The 6,753-nt window shown below is 36.1% G+C and overlaps 1 pseudogene; it reads left to right on the top strand.

The window, feature by feature from the left end:
- The first annotated feature begins 3,834 nt into the window (after positions 1-3,834).
- Positions 3,835-4,266, top strand: LOC140506024 (large ribosomal subunit protein uL24 pseudogene; annotated as a pseudogene).
- The last annotated feature ends 2,487 nt before the right edge of the window (positions 4,267-6,753 follow it).

Raw genomic sequence — 6,753 nt, 5'->3', positions numbered from 1 at the left:
AATAAAATAATATTACTACATGTCAACAAATCTGGGAATATTAAAGTTATTTTCTTTATTACATATAAATACTTTTGTGTATTTGTACCAGATGAACTTATTTTTGGCTAGATAGTGTAACTCATTCATGGGACCATCTATCACAGTGGATAAAGTGTTTGACCATGAGTCAGGAAGTTCTAAATTTCAATCCTGTCTCAGACACTTAATAGCCATGTGATGCTGGACAAATCAATTAACTTTTCTAAGTCAGTTTCCTTATTTGTAAAGTGGGAATAATAACAGCATCTACCTCCCAAAGTTGTGGTAAGAATAAAATAAGATTATATTTGTAAAACGCTTTGTGAATCCTAAAATACCAAATAAATGCTAATTATGGTGATGATGGATGATAAAATTACACATCCAACATTGAAGTAAAGAGTTCATTTCTATAATCTCAGGTTTATTCATTTTATGTGTTAGGACACAAAGGAATCAAGAGGAAAGAATAAAAGAGAGATAAATAGAAATTCTTGTTCAAAATCGACCTAAATTAAACAAATTTTAATTAAGACTTAGTATGCAGAGCATAAATGATCCATCTGATTTATTCTGGAAGTCTTTGAAACAACACAGAGATCACATATCCATGGATTTTGGGAGAATTCTTTAAAGGAGAGTGATAGACTCTGTATTAATCTAATTTATCAGGAATGCTGATTGCTTCAAACTCCTGCAATGAAGTATTATCATTTTAAAGTAGTTACTATACATAACTATTTTGTTTAATTTGTGCTTATAATTTTATTTTCTAACATTTAACCACAGCTGATCTGCATGGGAGTAAGTAGTCAAAGGAATAATCTTAAAAATTATTTGACATTGCCATTGAATTGACAATGCCATAGTAGAAACTACAAGTTCTCCCTCTCCCTCTCTGTACTGCCCCATATGCATGTAGCCATCCTATATTTATAAATCAAATCAAATAATGAATTAAATAATATCAGTTCAAAGAAAGCTATGGATAGATCACAGAGCTAACTGGAAAATATGTAGTGGCAGAGAGGAACTCATTTGCCAGCTTTAGGCCATCTTATACCCACTCTTTGCCTATGACTCTATCACCTGTTCCCTCTATAATCATGATGGAATAGGCCATCTTCATCAAGGTATTCCAAGACCAGTGGCCCCTACTGAGAGAACCAAACTACCACTGTAATAGCATGCAAGTAAACAAACTTCTGCTGATAAACAGTACTAAATAAAGCAGGAAGGATTATGTAATTCGAGTCTCACAGGAACAGAATTCCTTCTGGTGAGGTAACAGCAAATATCATCAGATATTTCCCCACCCAGGTCCTTAACTTTGCCTTCAAGGATAAATATAAGCAGGTGTTTTGGGAAGGAGTTTAAGAAGGATTTTGCTGGTAATCTTGTCTCTGGTAGTACAGCCAGAGTCCCTTCTCTCTGCTTTATCTACTCCTTGGATTTGGGACAACCTACTTGGCAGCTGATGTTGGGAAATCTGGTCTTAGAGATAATTCAAAGGCCTGTGAAAGTGCCTTGTGAAAAATCACCAAGTCTAATAGAATGTCTCAGATACTGGAGCAGTCTATTTTGGAATCTATGATACAGAGAAAAGATACGTTCCCAAATCCTAAGGACAATTACATTGTGATAAGTTGGATAATTGCACAAACAATAACTGCTGATCTCATCTCTTTGATGCAGTAAGGTGGTCAGTGATGCAGTCTGAGCACAAAGGGGTTGATGTCAAGTATACTGGGATGATTGAGTGATGGAGAAAGATCACTAAAGATGAGAATAGCAAAGCTTTCTTTAAGGTGCCTGGTCCAATGTTCTTAGAGGCATGGGTAGAATTTTTGTGCTGGTCCTGTATGATGAATAGAAGAAAGTAATTTAAGAACTTACTAACTAAAAATGGAAATGGTGAATATAGATCATATAGATTATGTAGTCATAGTTAGCATTTTTAACCCTTGACCTTCAAGATATTCCTATTGTTTTTATCCAGTTCAGATCACCTTTGGAGAGGAGTCAGGAAAAGCTCCTAGAAAAAGACTCATTGATTCTGATCTGTTGCTCATACAATGGAACTGATGATTCAATATACTGATTTTATTGGTTTGGGGAAAACAATATTTACTGTTGGTCCAAGAAGACAAATCAACTTAGACCATTTAGTTTAAATGCTGCTTTGTAGGACCATAAATTTGTTGTTAAGCATTTATTTTAAAAAAATCCTGTCTCCCATTTGTACTTAAGCATGATATATACTATTTTGCACAACTGGAAACAAACACAAAAAGAAAATACCATGTAGCACATCATTATTACAGGGATTAAGACATATAATGGCTGACATTTACAAAGTGCTTTCAAACTGGCAAAGCCCTTTGCGTTTATTATAATTTCTTCTCCTCACAACAGTGAAATAAATATTATTATTCTCATCTCACAGAAGAAAGTTAAGTGCTATGCTTAGGGTCACAGAATTTAGTATCTGAAGCAGGATTTAAATTTGTCATCCTTACTGCAAGTCCAACCATCCATTATGCCATATTTCCTTTCACATACCTAGGGTCAAACCATGTTCTGTGAAGTATTACGAGCTAGATACAATCTTTCAAACTAGATACAACTATAATACTAGATACAACTAGATACAACAATAATCTATTAAAACATGTTTTCATGACAGGTGAGCCATCTCCCTTCTCTACCTTACCCTTACCTTGAAAGCTACAAGGATTATTTCCTTCCTTTTATTTGTATTCCTACACCTAGTATAGTGCTCAATACATGGTATTTAACAATGGCTAGTTGATGATTTGTTGTTATAAATGGGGTCTGTTCTATGTAGAATTCAGTGAATATGAATAAAATGGTTTTGTTTTTTTTTTTTTTGGAGAGGGAATTCTCATCCATCACAGTACTTCCATCCCAGAAAGGGATGTGGAAGGACTTAATGAGTATGGCGTTTGAGTGACCCCCTTATACCTAGTTATTGGTATCGTGCTGCTGCTGCTTCATGTCTTACTCTCACAAAGAACCTGCCTTTGGAGCGGTTGTGAGAAATTTGATAGCACTAAATCCATCATTAAAAAAACCCAGAAATGTCAAATGATACAGGTGATCCACTTAATTTTATTATCATCTAATTGTTTCCTTCAAAAATAGTTATTGAAGGTTGTGTGGAAATATTTCCAACCTAGGAGACTTTAAGCTTTTTCTTTTTTCTTTTTTGACATGAAACTCTTACTTCCAAAGATGTGTAAATATCTTGACTAACATTCAGCATTGTCCTGCTTAGAACTGATGTGAGAATATTCAATGTAGCAAATGGGGGATGGCTCTTTTTTTTTAAAAATAAATTTGGTTTCATTCCCTATATATTGAGAAATAAAGTCTTTATCAGAGAAATTGACTACAAATCCCACTCTCCCCCCTCCCCCCAATAATTTCCTGCTTTTCTTTTCTTTTTGGCTGTATTAGTTTTGCTTGTGCAATACCTTTCTTAATTTCATGTAATGAAGTCTTCCATCTCCCTCCTGCCAGGGCCCGGCAGCTCCAGCCCCCTCTTGCTGTCACGCGATGGGATAAGGGGTGGGAAGGGAGTCCTGCTATCCCCTGAGAGATGAAGACCCCGCCAGGGTCAGGGGCCGGGACACGGCCTCGCCTTGCGGGCCAGTTCCTTCCCGGTATCTCGCGACAGTCATACCTGCTCCCTGGGGTGGTTGGAAGAACATGAAAGAGCAGTAGACGGGAGTCTTTATTTCCCCCCTTTCTCTCCCCTCTCTTCCCTCCCCCCACCCTCGTTTAGCCAAAATGAAGTTCAATTCATTCGTGACCGGAGCGGGAAGCCCAAGAGATGCTTCAATGCGCTCTAGCACAGCCGGCGCAAGATCAGGTAGACCCCGCTCTCCAAGGAGTTGAGGCAGAAATACAAAGTCCGCTTGATGCCCATTCAGAAGGAAGAGGAGGTTCAGGTGGTTCGTGGACACTACAAAGGTGAGCAAATTGGCAAGGTAGACCAGGTTTACAGAAAGAAACACTGTAATCTACATTGAGCATGTGCAACATGAACAGGCTAATGGCACAACTGTCCATGTGGGAATTCACCCCGGTAAGGTGGTTATCACCAGACTAAAATTGGACAGAGATCGCAAAAAGATTCCTGAGCGTAAAGCCAAATCCCAACAAGTTGGAAAGGAGAAGGGCAAATATAAAGAAGAAACTATCGAAAAGATGCAAGAATAAAATGGTCTCTTGTACAGTTATAATTAAAATAAAAAAATTCATTTAGTGAAAATTAGCCATTTTACTTGAGGCAGTTCTTTAAGGGCACAAATTTCAGAGTAATCCTCAATGTGTATTAGCAAAAGAAATTTGCTCATGAGGAATTCCCTCCAGCAATGAATTCAGAGGCTTATTAAAAAAAAAAAAAAAAGAGAATCCTGTTCATGAAAGCATTAAGGCAAATCCTTTTTAGGGTCTGATTCCCATCTAGAACCCAGAATTCCAAGGTTTTTCACAGTATGTAGATAAGAATTCTAAAGAGAAGGTAGAAAGACTTTATTAGCCTCTTAGAATTCCTGTTTAGAATATTCTTGTTCTTTATGCCTAACAAGTATGGAGAACTCTGGTTTCAGAGTAACACTTTAAAACCATAACCATTAAGAGTTTTCACTTCTGCTCCTGGAGTCCTTCAGTCCTTTTTTTTTTTTTTTTAATCCAAAGGCAACTTTATTAAAATTAGGCATTTTTTTTTCCTTTGAGGGAGATGTTTTACTTTAAAGTTCATTGCACAATACTGGCTTAATGACTGGAACTGTAGGCTACAAATTGTTTAATAGCATCAAGTTCATGGTTTAGAAAATCTGATCTTTTGTTAATTGGGGAAGATTGACAATATTCTCTTTTAAGGTGGGATTTTAATATTTTAACTTTAATTCCTCCATCTTTTGATCTCAAGGATAACACTGATACTTTTTTTTTCTAGTTCAGACTTTATGATATTCTTCTGGTATGTGATGAATTTGTTATGATTCTAATAATTGTGCAATATTTTAACAAGAGTGAATGGATTTGCCTTTCTTATCTAATCCTAAAAGCAAAATGGTAAGGTACAGTCTCCCTTTTTGAGATTAATATAGTAGATATTTTATTTTCAAACTTATCTTGTTTGTAGGAGAAAGTTTGAAGGGATTCACAAAACTAATCAAAAATGGATTCCAAAGCTGTTATCAAGAATGCTGTAATACAGTGGTCAAATGTGACCTTCATGATATAGCCTTCAACTGATGCCCTGTATGGTCATAAAGCATCATAGTAACTGGACCTATGAGGAACAGAGGAGCTTACATTTCATTTATTTTTTCCATCTGGTATTGGTTCCTGCTTAGTGTACTAGCCAACTGTGCTCACTTAGGTGGTGACATCTCAATCCATTTGATAACTGAAGTGAAACTTGTTAACCTTGTGTCTCCCATCTAATATGAGAGAGAGAGAGCATCCCTTGCTTTGTCAACTGGACAATTGCATATTTCACCAGACAACTTGATTCTTGAAAATTTCTCGTAGTGATCCAAATGGACCAGGGTATGGTAACTGCTCTGTGGTAAAACCATTTGAACACTTTGTTTAACAGCCTTGCTTAATTATATTTAGATAATATTTAGAAGAAGTTTGTTCAGGAAGAGGCACTGGCCCTTTTAGAAAATAAGTTTGGCTCTAAACTGTTATTTCCATAACATAAAACTTGTGTCTGAAACCCGGTTTTGATGGTTGCTCAGGAAACCACTTAGCAGCTGGTAATCACTGTTCCAAGGGAGAGATGCTTTCCTTTCTTTTTTCTTAAAGAAGAAACATGAAAATGATTCTTTTCTAATTGGGAAAAGACAATCTTGGGATTTCACACAGGCAATGGAGAGACACTATTAAGAGTCAAAATTTCTCTCTGTTTTGAAGAAGAAAAACATGCAGAAACTCTTAGGGCTCAGCAAAATGAGTGCAGTAATCAAAAAGGCAGGTTTTGCTGAAAGCCATCAAAAATAAGATTCCTGTTTGTATGAGATAAAAAAAAGCCTTAGGCATTTAAAGATAAGTTTTAAAACCTAGAACTCTCCTATATGAGTCCCTCTAGGGGTTTTGATTCTATCTTACAAAATTTGGGGCCACTTGAGAGACATTCTATTCAACACTGGTGGTAACACAGGTTAGATTAAATAAAAACTAAGATTCAATGAGAGAGACAGTAACTTATGGGTAATACTTTACTATCTAATTCTTTAATACAAATTATTATATTTATGTCTATTTTTGAGCTGCAAAAGGAACACTTGAATGAGAAAGAATGTTAAACTTTCTCTTTTAACCATCTCTGTAGGAAACCTGGTTGGGGAACTGTGAAGATGTATTTCTGTGATGCTGGGTAAGTCACTTCTCTCTTCTGGGTCTCATTTACCTTGTTTAGGAATGGAGGGAGATAATCTTGATTCTCTAATTTCTTTTCCACCTCTTTCTGATATCTTGTGGACTGCTACTTTACAATCTTGACACTATGATTCATCTGGTGGTCCCATTTCCTCTTTGAATGTGAAGACCTTAGATGAAATGAGCAGTTTGTTGAGAGCTAATGTTTAAAACCTGAGGATAAAAACCTTTGTATGGTCTATTAATAATCATTGAAACATGAATGCTTTTAGATTTACAAAGTGCTTTATTTACACTATCTTATTTAATTCC

This window comes from Notamacropus eugenii, chromosome 5 (genome assembly GCF_028372415.1).
Source record: "Notamacropus eugenii isolate mMacEug1 chromosome 5, mMacEug1.pri_v2, whole genome shotgun sequence".
Lineage (NCBI taxonomy): Eukaryota > Metazoa > Chordata > Mammalia > Diprotodontia > Macropodidae > Notamacropus > Notamacropus eugenii.
This window is presented reverse-complemented; position numbering and strand designations above follow the sequence as displayed.